The sequence below is a fragment of the Pongo abelii genome, chromosome 8, assembly GCF_028885655.2.
Source record: "Pongo abelii isolate AG06213 chromosome 8, NHGRI_mPonAbe1-v2.0_pri, whole genome shotgun sequence".
NCBI lineage: Eukaryota > Metazoa > Chordata > Mammalia > Primates > Hominidae > Pongo > Pongo abelii.
Window position 1 is genome coordinate 92,247,437 of NC_071993.2, and position 13,234 is coordinate 92,260,670.

Sequence of the window (13,234 nt, forward strand, 5' to 3'; positions counted from 1 at the left end):
AATGGATCAAAGATCTAAATGTAAGACCCCAAACTGCAAAACTGTATAATAAAATATTGAGGAAATGCTTCAGGACATCAGCCTAGGATAAGATTTTTTGAATAAGGCCTCAAAAACACAGGCAACAGAAGTGAAAACAAACAAATACACTTATGTCAATCTGAAAGGCTTCTGCACAGTAAAGGAAACAATCAACAGAGTGAAAAGATAACTCAAAGAATGAGAGAAAATATTTGCAAACTATTCACCCAATAGGGCATTACTATCCAAAATACACAAGGAACTCAAACATCTCAACAGCAAAAACCAAACAATGGGATTAAAAAAATGGGCAAAGGATTTGAACAGATATTTTTCAACAGAAGACATACAAATGGCCAACAAATATATGAAGAAATGCTCAACATAACCAATCATCAGGGAAATGCAAATCAAAACCACAATGAGATATCTTTTTACTCCAGTTAGAATAGCTTTTATCAAAAAGACAAAAAATAACAAATGGTTGTGAGGATACAGAGAAAAAGGAACTCTCGTATACCATTGGTGGGAATGTAAACTAGAATATCCACTATGGAGAACAGTATGGAGTTTCATGAAAAAAACTAAAAAGAAAATGACTATATGATCCAGCAATCCCACTACTGGGCATTTAACCAAAGAAAAGGAAATCAGTATATTGAAGAGACATCTGTCTCCCCGTGTTTATTGCAGTACTATTCACAATAGCCAAGATATGGAATCAACTTGGGTGTTGATATGTATTCAAAAACAGATGAATGGATATAGAAAATGTGGTATATATACAAAATAGAATATTATTCAGTCATGAAAATGGAATTCTGTTGTTTGTGGCAATATAGATGGAACTGAAGGACATTATGTTAAGTGAAATAAGCCAGAAACAGAAAGTTGTACACTGCATGTTCTCACTCATATGTGGAGGCTAAAAACAAAATTGATCACATAGAATTAAAAAGTCAAACAAACGAAACTAGGAGCTGGAAAAATTAGGAGAAAATGGCGGACAAGGAGAGTTGTTAAAGGACACAGAATTGCAGCTAGATAGGAGGAATATATTCTAATGTTCTATACCATTGTAGGATGACATAGTTAATGACAGTTTCAAATAGCTAAAGGGTGATATTGAATGTTCCCAACACAGAGAAATCATAAATGTTTGAGATTATGAATATGCTAATCGCCCTGATCAGATCACTATACATTATATGTATTGGAACATCATTATATACCCCGTACATATGAACAGTTATATACATCAATTACAAATAAAGATGCATTGATATAACGTGTAGATAAAAAGAAAATTATATAAAGCAGATATGTCTTGCCTTTGGTCATACTAAGGAACAATGACATATGATCATTCTTTTTTGAACATTATCTAGGAATATATGTGCTTCATTCTTTGGAAATATATGTCGCTGGGAATATGTGTGCTTCTTGGAGGAGGAAGCATTTTTACTTTTTATGATTTCCTAGTGTGACTTATGAATGAAATAAATAGCCAAAAAATATGAGCAATAGAGACACAACCGATATAATGCAATTATTTTTAATGCTATAGTTTTATAATATATTTTTGGTTTTTTAAAATTTGAAGTACGGTAATCACATCTTGATAAGTAATTAAATGCTTCTTTATAGTCCTTTTTCCTTAAATTCTCTCCCTGCTCCCCTCTATTCATTGGCATATAAAGTTATTGCTCTGATCACTCATGTCAGTGCAGAAGAGAATATTAATATTAATCAATGTGTATGTCAACAACTTCCTGAAGAAAGAAGCTGATACACTCTCCTAGCTGTTGCTGTCACTCAAAAAAGCATCATCTGCTTATAAAGGTGTCACTTCTTCAATGACCTTTTTTTTTCTTTAAACTTAAGGCAACTTTTTGGAGCTCATGTGAAATGCAGAATTCTTATAAAGACTAAAGCATGTTCTTCATCATTAATTTAATTGTTTAAGTAATATCATAAAGTTAAGGGGCTTGAGAGGAAAAACCATGAGTCCTGTCACGAGGAGCTTACAAAAAAAAAAAAAAAAACAAGAAAAACAAAACTGATTACTAGCATAGTGAGCAAGAGAACTAGATTTGAGAAAACAACTTCCTGAAAGATACTGTGACATTTTGATAAGCCAATTTTACTAGCATCATAGGCACACTGGGCTGAACCAAATTTTCAGAGTCATTTCAACAAAAAACTTCGTAAAACTGATGAGTAATTAGTTAAAGACCCAATGACTCATACTTTTCCAGGTCCTTAAACTGAAAGCGGTCTTAAATTCATCATTTTAAGAAGCTGCCTTATCCTCTTTTCAAGGACTTGAGGATTATTATTCTTCAATACGCTCAATTAGTAATGTATCTAGGTTTTCTAAAATGTTTGTACAGTTTTTGAATATTAGAGCAGTACCTTTTGTCTTTTATCTCTACATGTCTGATATACTAGGGAACAGGCTGGCTGCCTGAAGTAATTAATAGAGTTTATAAAGTTGACTAATGCTTGCAATTTATGCATTAGAGGAAAATGGTGTGATACATGTAAATGTCTCTGAGCACCAGTCATGCTTCACTTCTACATCTCATCTTCCTCAAATAGCAAGTTAAAGATCTAAATTCATATAGTATATTATGTTCATTGTATCAAAACAATTTATGCTACCGTTTAAATCCATTATTTAAAAATCACTTCTTTCTAAAAGGATTCATGGGGGAAATATTAGTATAACATTTTCTAGTTTCAAAGTAGTCTATAATTTTCTAATGGCATTTTATTGAAAGACAGCAGGGCTTATTATCATATCTAAATGCCATATTCGAAGGAAAATTGTATAATGATGAAAATGAAAAATGCTTTTTCTAAAGACTTACTTAATTACTATGAATTATCAAAATGAGCTTCAAGCAATACTACACAATTTGATAAAAAACTTTTGAATAAAGCAAGCACCTTATCAGCAATATTTTATGAGGACATATAACTTAGTAACCTTTGTTACAACATAGACTTATAAATTATTCCATGATCCTTAAGAGCCTATTTTCTGTTGACAGTCAGAGATATCCTCATTATAAATTTAGAAAATCAGCAAAGACAAAAATATTGTTTCTATAAAAGGGAGTTATGATTCCAAAAGAATGCCTTGCTAATGGCACATTCTAAGCATCTTAGAAGCCTAAAGCCAAAAATTAGAAAGGATTTCAAGATTGCAATTTTTACAGTTTGGGAAACAGGGTCCAAGGGGCCAGTGTGCTTGTTCAAGTTCACATGAAGTTAGTGGCTGTGCTGTAACTAAGGCTTGCTCTCCAGACTCCCAGTTACTACTACTACTCACTATGTAAATATATATGGCCTCATCAGAGGGAGCCCTTCAGCACTTCTAGCCTTGCTCTCACTCACTAGGTTCAAACATTTTATCTCTAGAGTGGCTCAACCTTACTTGCAAAGCAGTTTTAGAATTATGCTGCATGCTATATTCACTCCAATAAAAGAGACTGCCTTCACTTAAGAAGAAAAGGAATTGTAGACAGAGATAATTATTTTTCAAATGAAACTACTGAGAACACAAAGGGATATAAAAGGTATTATTCTTTTCTGCTTTTAAAAAGTACTGTATTGTAAATAGGCTTTATATATCAAGCTATTGAAAAGAAGCATGGATCGGGCTGTTCTCTGCAGGCTCTAGAGAGGCTAAGGTAATTGCCACACAGGACCAAAGTATCCACAGAATTTAAAGAGCTCCTGACGTTTTGAAAGTAATTTTCAATTGTCATTACTTAATACAGCAATGGTGGAAAGGAAGCATCTTTATTTTTTGGAAGAAGGAAACAGAGTCAGCAATCAAGTAGCTTGTCTGTTTTCACCAAGCAAGTTAGCAGCACTAGAATTTTCAATTATCTGTAGTCCTCTTCTCTGTTGATTAGAAAAGGCTGCATGCAACGACATACTGGGATTCACATTTATAAAGTCTTCTTACCTAGAGAGTCTCAAAGATAAGCTCCGCAGAGCAAAAATTAGCAAACGGCCTTTGAGAGTTTTAAAATTTTTAATAAAAGAAAAATACTTCTATTCAAGGCCGAGTAGTTTTGTCCTGAAAATCATTTTTTTTTAAAAAAAGCAACTGAAGCAGTCTCACTGCACTTGAAAGAGCATTGTACTTTGATACTCTCTGCAGTCACAAATCATGCTGAAGTATTAATCTATCAGCATTGGTGGCCTTAGAAACCATTGTATACTTCTGCCTAGCCTGATTATATGTACTAGAATTTAAAACAAAAACAGCTCTTGAAAGACTGAAAGCCAGCTTATTAGTTAAGGGCCAACTGCAGAAATTTTTTCGTCCCCTATATTTTGCCCTGCAATGAAATAGAAAATATTTTTTATTGCTGAGAAAATGGGGCTGCCTTCTGACCACTCACCCGGCAGATAGTCAGCAAGTTCTAATTCTGGTTTGAGGGCTATTTCACAATGCCATTCTCAGTGTTTTTTCTGTTTAATTGACATATCGTTCCCATTTTGGAAGAGGATATTGCTCACTTGAATTCTTTCCATAGGGGAAAACAATTTTCCAGGATCATTTCCCTGAGAATTGCTTAGATCAAGACCAAGTTGTCTTAAGTAAATTGTTGATAAGATTATGGGAATACCAGAATCTTCACTTGAAAATGTCAGGCAAAAAAAAAAAAAACACCAATAAGATAGCCCCAAATTTCAGTCAGCATGTTCAAAACAGCAACCCCTGTGTACTCAACTGTGCATTTAGAAACCTCCTGTTTGCTAGAAGCTAGCTGACCCTGAGGCATTTCAGAAGATGTTACTAAACAATGCAGACCTAGGTCCCCATTTACATAGCCTCAGGTGCTTTGAGAGGCATTTGATGAGCGCATTTTCAAAGGCCTGAACAACAGCAGCCGTTCTGTCTCAAAGCCGAAGAGCAACCTCTCTGTGACAGGCAGAATCAGTTACTAAAGGGTCGTCTCTGCTAATGAAATGTAATGAGATAACATCTTTTATTGCTGTCACATTGTGTCAAACGAGAAGGCTCATCACCAAAAGTAATCCTGAAAATATCAGACCGTGTTAAATGTTTCTTTGCAAATAAATTTGTAAACAGGAGGGCTTGAAAATCAATGAGGACTAATTACGGAAATAGAAGTAAAATATTTAAGGACTATTCCATCAAAGAGCCAAAAGGGTGGTACACAGGTAGGCAATACTCCCTACAGCTCTTGCAGAGTGTCAATGGAGTGGAGAGGAGGGTGATTGTGGTACTTCTTTTTTTAGTGGCAATAAGCGAGAGCCAGCCCTGCAGCCACTAATGTTTTTGTGCATCTCTCTCTTGTCAGTGCACTGATAAGGGTCCTGTTTTGCATACTAGCCTTATCTCTGGTTCACTACCATAGATTCGTCTTTCTTGTTTACTTCTAACATTTTCTTCCTATATTATGTGAATCTATTATGAATGTCCTTTTTGGGGACAAGGGAGAGAATATGTGAACAATTTAGGTGCATGATGAGGAGAGCAGAGCAGAACAAGATGGTCATTACAAGGTGGGTTTTTATTAAGTTTTTGGCAAATTTGTTCCTTCTTTGTTAGTGTCTTTCTTTCTTCTTTATCCTCAGAGGAAGGCTTAAGCGATCCTTGCAGGAAAAATAGTTTATGTACAAATTTATACTACAATATTAAGAAAACCTTTTTATTCCTCTTAGGATAATTTATTATTTTTATAGGTTCTTTAGAGAAAGAGCAATGCTTTAAACTAAGAGAATGCTACTTAGTATAAGACTGAAGAGTAATGACCTTCTTAATCAAGAAATAACATCATAAAGTGGTATAAACCTTATCCGTGGAGGTGGTCTCACTCTTAACCTTTGAAGAGGTCTGCCCTTTGTCATGAAGTTAAAAGGACCTGAGAGCCACTTGCTCAGTCTTAAACTCTCTTCTCTACTAGATTTAACATGCTGACATCTCTATCAATACTGAAGATCCATAATCTTCCATTTACACATTTCTGGCGATTTTACTTAAATGTCTTATTATTTGGTGTAAGCTCACTGACTCCTGTTTCTGAAAATTAGATTCATTTGTAGCCTTTGCGAGGGGGGCTCCATCCCCACCACTCCATTGTGAAATGAAACTGAACCCACTAGTTTGCTAAATCCAATTTGTTAAGTAACATACTAGAATTCTCAGCAACATGTAATATCATTGTTTCTTCCCCCATTCTTGAAGCACACTGCTGTAGACTGTGCACTGCCTCCTACCTAAATTCGTGTGTGGAAACCTAATCCCCATTGTGATGGTGTCAGGAGGAAAAGCCTTTGGGAGGTTATTGGGTCATGAGGGCAAGTTCTCAAGAATGGGACTTAGTGCCCTCATAAAAGAGAACCCAGAGAGCTCTTGTTCCTTCTGCCATGTGAGGTTACAGTGAAAAGGCAGCTGTCTATATACCAGGAAATGGGCAGACATTTAATCTGCTGGTGCTTTGATCTTGGACTTCACAGCCTCCAGAACTCAGAAATAAATTTCTACTGTTTATAAGCCACTAAGCTTACAGTATTTTGTTATAGCAGCCTGAACAAACTAAAACACATAGTCTGTTCTTGGTTTCTGTGCATGTGGTGTTCCTCCTACCTTTCATCTCTCCTTCTCAGTCTTTCTTTTCTTTAATTTTTGCCAAATTCTTTTCTTCTCTAACCTTTAAATGCTAACATTCATCAAGAATCAATCCTCAGTGTCATGCTCCTCTCACTCTCTAATTTCTATCTCATCCACAGCTACAATTACTATCTACCATCAAAATGTTCATTATTCTCAAACTAATAACAATCTTCTGTCTGAGCACCAGACCTGCCTAACCATATCTCAAAAGTACCTCATTTAAACTGTCAAAAAATCAGTTCATGATCACCCTACTCTCCAAACCTGGGAACCATATAATCCTTCTCTACCTTAGTGAATTCTGTCACTTCTCTCCAATATGCAGACCAAAACTCTTTGCATTTTCCCTGACCTTTTCCTCCTTCACCACCTATATCTATTTCCTGAAGACCTGCTGGCTTTGCCACCTAAATATCTCTCAAATGCTTTTTTTAAAAAATGACATTGTCCTCACTCTATTCCTGTCTACTATCAGCTTTAACATGAAAAATATTTTGTTTATTCTCCCTGCTTTCAATGTATACCCCTTCAATCACAGAGACAAGAGTGCCCAGTTTTAATATAAACCAACTCATCTCATTTGCCAGCTTAGAAGTCTGATGTGATTTCCTGATTTCTTAATGTGGCTTACAAAGTCTTGTGAGATTTGGCCTCTGTCATTCTCTCCTTTCTGATCTCCTTCTCTCTTTTGTTCTAGGTCTCAGACATATTGCTACTTTAGTTCCTTGATTATATAGTGTTGCTTCCTACTTTGAGGGCTTTTTCCATACTGTTCCTCTATGTAGAATGCTTTCCATTTGTTCCTCCAGCTAGAATGTTCTCCATACCTCCTTGCTTAACTAATACCAACTAATTCTTGCCTAGCCAGCACCAGCTAATTCTTCAGAATTCAGGCCACATCTAGTTAAAATGTCACTTCCCTTAAGAAGACTTCCCAGAAAGATTAACATATGCCTCAGTACCCCACTGGACCATAAGCTGCATTAAGGCAAGAAACTTATCTATTTTATTCATTGTTTTATATGCAGCATTTTGTAGGCACATAGAAAATAACTGTTGAATAGATGAAAGCATACGAAGAGGTGAATGAACATGGGTGATGCTGGTGCATGAGGGACTACAGAGCCATTGCAAGGAGTCTTTAAATCTTTATGTATACCAAGGGATATTACAGATTAAAATCTATCTGTCCATGCTCATTTGGAGGCTTTACATAGATTTTGACAAGAGAAGGAGTTCATAAAGAACAATATTGGGTATTATCAATCTAGATAAAAACTAAGTGCATTTACATATCTATAGTCATATACTCGTCAGAACTTCCCATCGAAGGGCTTAGGTATGAATCCCTTTAGCCTTCAATACTGAAGGATGGAGCCTAGGGCAGCTGAACTAATTGGTGCAAAACACTGTACTCGTTTTCTATGAATGTCACGACACAAAGTAGTTTGAAAAGCATCGCTAGATGGAATGTATTCAAAGGTGTTTTTGTTGTTTGGTGCTTTTTTTTTTTTCCTTAAAAGGTAATTGAGATCTTACCTTTAAAAGCAAAATACATTGAATCAACAAGGCTACAACTTGAATCAGTCTAGAAGTCTAAGTTTCTATTCATTGGGTTGTCAGGTACCATTAAAATGATTTTCATGAAGAGTATATAATACTCTTATAAATGTTTATAGTATGAAGATGCTGATATGGTTTGAATATTTGTCCCGTCTAAATCTCATGTTAAAATGTGATCCATAGTGCTGGAGGTTGGGCCTGATGGGAGGTGTTTTGGTTATAGGGGTGGGTGGATCTCTTATGAATGGCTTGGTGCTATCCCCATGATAATAAGTAGGTTCTCCTTCTCTTAGGTCACAGAGTGAGAGCTGGTGGTTTAAGAAAGCCTGGCATCTCCCTTGCTCCCTTTCTCTCCATGTGATATGCCCTGTTGCCTTCTGCCATGACTGGAAGCTTCCAGTGGCCTCGCCAAGAACAGATGCCAGCACTATGCTTCCTGTACAGCCTGTAGAACCATGAACCAAATAAACCTCTTTTCTTCATAAATGACTGAGCCTCAGGTATTACTTTACAGCAATGCAAAACAGACTAACACAGATGTTAAATGGAATAAAGCAAGATATAAAATTGAAAATGCACTAGAAGTACAACTGTAAAACACAAAGATAGGTAATAGCAGTTGTGTTTGGTTTAGATTGTTTTCATTTTCTTTCTCTATCTCGGCTTATATATATATGTGTGTGTGTGTGTGTGTGTGTGTGTGTATACATACACATATACAGACAAATATAGACATATATATATATATATATATATATAGGCTTTTTTGTTTGAAGAAATAGCTGTTTTGCCTGTAACTGCTGAGTATTCAGCAATTAAGACATCAAAGGTACAAGCTATACAGATATGTCAGAAATATTTAACAAAATAATTTTTTTATATTTCTGGATCATTATGAATTTTATAAGGCAAGGCTTCAATATAGAGATATAACTTTATATTCAAATACTATTATCTCATAATAATTATTATAACTTATTCTTACAACCAAATAGTGAAAGTATTCATTGAATTACATACCAGCTTCCCTACCAAACTGTAAGGTTATCCTTGGTATTGGAAATGGTGTTTTCTATTCGGTGTGCACGTTATAAAGCACAATGCCTGACTCACCATAAGTAAATTTCTAAATGTTTATTAAATGAATGAATACATATTATCAATAGAAAATATGTACCTCTCACCACACATGCTACCTTCTTCTCCACATAAAATTCAGTGAACCTTAACTTTGATCTGATGTTGCCTCTTCTAATGTCTTTGTGATTATAATTTCCTATTTTAAAAAGAGAAGCCCTCAGTGGATAATTAGCAACAATCAAGAGAAGCTTAAGCATGCCATATAGGCAAAATTTCTGCCAAGAACAATTATCTTTGTAGAATATATATCTCACGAGACAGACTGAGGGCACCTATCCAGCAGTAGGGGAGTTTTGAGAACCACTTCTACTGGAACATTTCTCTCAAGCCAATCTTCCTAGACTACCTACCTGAGCTGAATGCCTAGTATGGTTTTACTGGGATGGTCTGTACATTTTGTGAAATCTTTCTGCGATTGAGCTTGATTATGCTACCATTTAAGTTTTTAAATGCCTCAACTTAATCAATCTTTACAGTCAGTCCTACTTTTTTTCGCTTCTTACCCAAATAGGCGTAGTCAATGAGACTATGGATAACTAACATCCATTTCCCATGGATAACTAACATAATCATTTTAGTCAAGTTTTAAGAAATATTAATCTTATCTTCCGTAGGTTTTGCAGAACATCAGGAAGAACCTGAACAAATAAAGCTTACGAAGTGGAGCCAAATTAACATTGTCTTTCTAAATGGTCAAGATATTGTGATCCTTATAAAAATTTAGAGGCATTAACAGAAATATCCCAGATTTTAGACAAATTAGAGCTGGTTCCTAGCCCCTGCAGCATTGGCAACCCTTATAAATTCCTTAAATACAAAGTGAAAGTATAAAGTAGTTAAGGGGAAGAAATTCAATACGGAGAAACAACAATGCTAATTCAAATAGAGTTTTAAACTTGATAGTTCAACTAAAAAGCTTTCTCTAGGGAATAATTCACAGTTTGCCTTCTTTGAATGACAGGACACCTAATTAAGAGATACCTTACACTTCAGAAATCTTCCGATATTAATTATTTATTAGAAGACTATAAAATGCTAACAGTGTATAAGACACAACGATAACTCCTCCAGTATTTATTTATTTATTTGCTTATTTAATTATTTGGCTGTTTTTAGGAGTAAAGTTCACATTATCAGCCTCACTAGAATTTGGATCAAAGGTTTTAGACTTTTTCATCAAGCAGTTACCATTTTCTAAATAATAATGAATATTAAAAAACATGGACTATACATTCATTTGGATTTAGTGTGAATTGAGCAGAAAATTCAAACAAAACTGTACAGTTCAAATTTGCTAAGACAGTAGATATTAAGTGTTTTTACCACACACACACAAAAGTAACTATGTGAGGTGGTAGATGTGTTAGTTTGATTGTGATAATCATTTCACAATGTATTCCTATATATCAAATCATCATGTCATATACACTTTAATTGTATACAATTCTTATTTCTCAGTTACACCTCAGTAAAACTGGGGGAAAATGTATAAACATAATGGCTATATTATAATCTATCAAATCAATGGTTTCAAATAGCAATATTTGAAACTACTTTGATGTAAGTAGTCTTTTCATTGCCCTTCTTTCTTCTTTAATCAGAATTGAATTCTCTTTTAATCAAATGTTACTGTTTTATTAAAAATATTTTTATGAATGTTTTCTAGGCAAGGTTTAATTTCATAATATGCTTCTCAAGTAAAAGTATGTTGCTTACGCAAGATTAGAGACTTCTTGTCCAAGTAAAATTGATCAACATAATAGACATGGAATCTGTAAATTCAATTATATGTCAAATGCACTAAGGTATATTTCTAGTTATTTCTAGTGATATACTTTATTTATTCATTTATTTATTTATTTATTTATTTATTTATTTACTTTTGAGACAGAGTTTTACTCTGGTCGCCCAGGCTGGAGTGCAATGGCGCGATCTTGGCTCACTGCAACCTCCACCTCCCGGGTTCAAGTGATTCTCCTGCCTCAGGCTCCTGAGTAGCTGGGATTACAGGTGCCCACCACCACGCCTGGATAATTTTTGTATTTTTAGTAGCAACAGGGTTTCACCATGTTGGCCAGGCTGGTCTCAAACTCCTGACCTCAGGTGATCTTCCCACCTTGACCTCCCAAAGTGCTGGGATTACAGGCACGAGCCTAGTGACATATTTTTATAACCTTTATAATTTACAAAGTATTTTTACACACTGCCATCAATTAAATCTCAAAAACGCCATTTTAAAAGTGTGAAAACTGAGATTGAGAGATAGACGTTAATATTCATGACCAAAATCACTTGTCTGGTGATGACAGAGCCAGGAGCAGAACCCAAGACTTCTGGCCTTCATTCAGGTTCATGTTTTTCATATTGACTGATTTTCTTCCAATGTTAAGAACTGTTGCCATATCTACCTCTAATTGTCTGAATATCTGAATTTCATTGTTTCAGTTTTTCTTACTTACTACTTTTAATTGAAGTATGTGCAAGTGAATCCATGAATGGCCAGAATTCAGGAGATGTACATACAGTTATCTTTATAAAGTCCATAGGACACTGAGAAACTTATGACTAACTCAGTGACTTCCCCATCACTGATCAGTTTGAAGCATGATAGTGGCCTCAACTTTAAGTGGAATAAATAGGAGTTCTACAAAAACATTCATTAGAAAATCTTTCTAAAGTTTAATAGGAAAAATGAGATTAAACTTTCAAAGTTTAATAGGGAAGCAACAAAAATACATCAGTCTATGAGACTCTTGAATTTTTCTGTTAATTAATAGTTGCTTAACTGGATTGTAGGTGAATTTTTAAGATTACTATCAGTTGTTTTATATCTTTTATATATATATGCATATACATGTATATTTAATATTGTATAATATGATTATAATTATATAAATTGTAATACATATAAAATTACATATGTACTATATGTAAATTATATATGAGATGAATATATATAATGACCAATGAGACCCTTAACTGAATACACACACACACACACACACACACATACACACACACACAAACACACAAAAAGATAAGCTGACATAAATTATAAAAGTATGAATTTTGTCACATACCAAAAAAATTCCTATAGGAATAGAACCCAACCATAACAAAGGCCATTGTACAACTTTAAAAACTGATAAGGTACCTTAAATGGCCCCCTTTCCCACCTCGGTGGGATTATTATTAATACTAGAAACTAAAGTCTAAACTGAATATCAATGTACATTTTAGCCTGTTGAAATAAACCAGAGCAATTAATACTAATTATCCAGAACACAGGCAGTCTCAGTGACTGCATGGAGTCCGGTGTTACAACTGGCCTGTGTAACTTCCTAAACAAACCTTAGCAGAGGCACTGCAGGCATTTGACCTCAGGGTTATACAGAGGATACAGAGGAGAAATTGTGAATATTTTCATATAGCTTTGAAAATAACATAATTTTATTGGGTTAACATGGAATATAATTCTTAATATTTTAGTTCTAGGACAAATTTTTCATCTTCATGGATTCTCAAAGCAAAATACATTATTTTACTTCTTTTGATTTTTAGGTTACTACAAAATCAACAGATCAAATTCTGGCCCTGAACTGTCTGTTTAATGCTAACTGTTGTCAATTTAATCCTTTAGGTATGCTATATGCTATGAAATACTAATTACATTAGGGGACAGAGGGGAGGATTATATAGATTACTGGTATTTTTAAAATAATAATTTTGCAGAAAAAGGTGATATCAACTTACTTTAAATCTTTGTCAGAAAACATTGTTTTAATCAAATTATTCTTGTAGACGGAATTGTATTTTTATACAACATCATACTTAATGGGATATTTA

General features: G+C 34.5%; 1 protein-coding gene across 7 annotated transcripts in view; it reads right to left on the bottom strand.

Annotated features, from left to right (window-relative positions):
• The window catches only part of PRKG1 (protein kinase cGMP-dependent 1), a 1,319,235-nt gene that overhangs the window by 123,847 nt on the left and 1,182,154 nt on the right, over nucleotides 1-13,234 (bottom strand). The window lies entirely within an intron of this gene.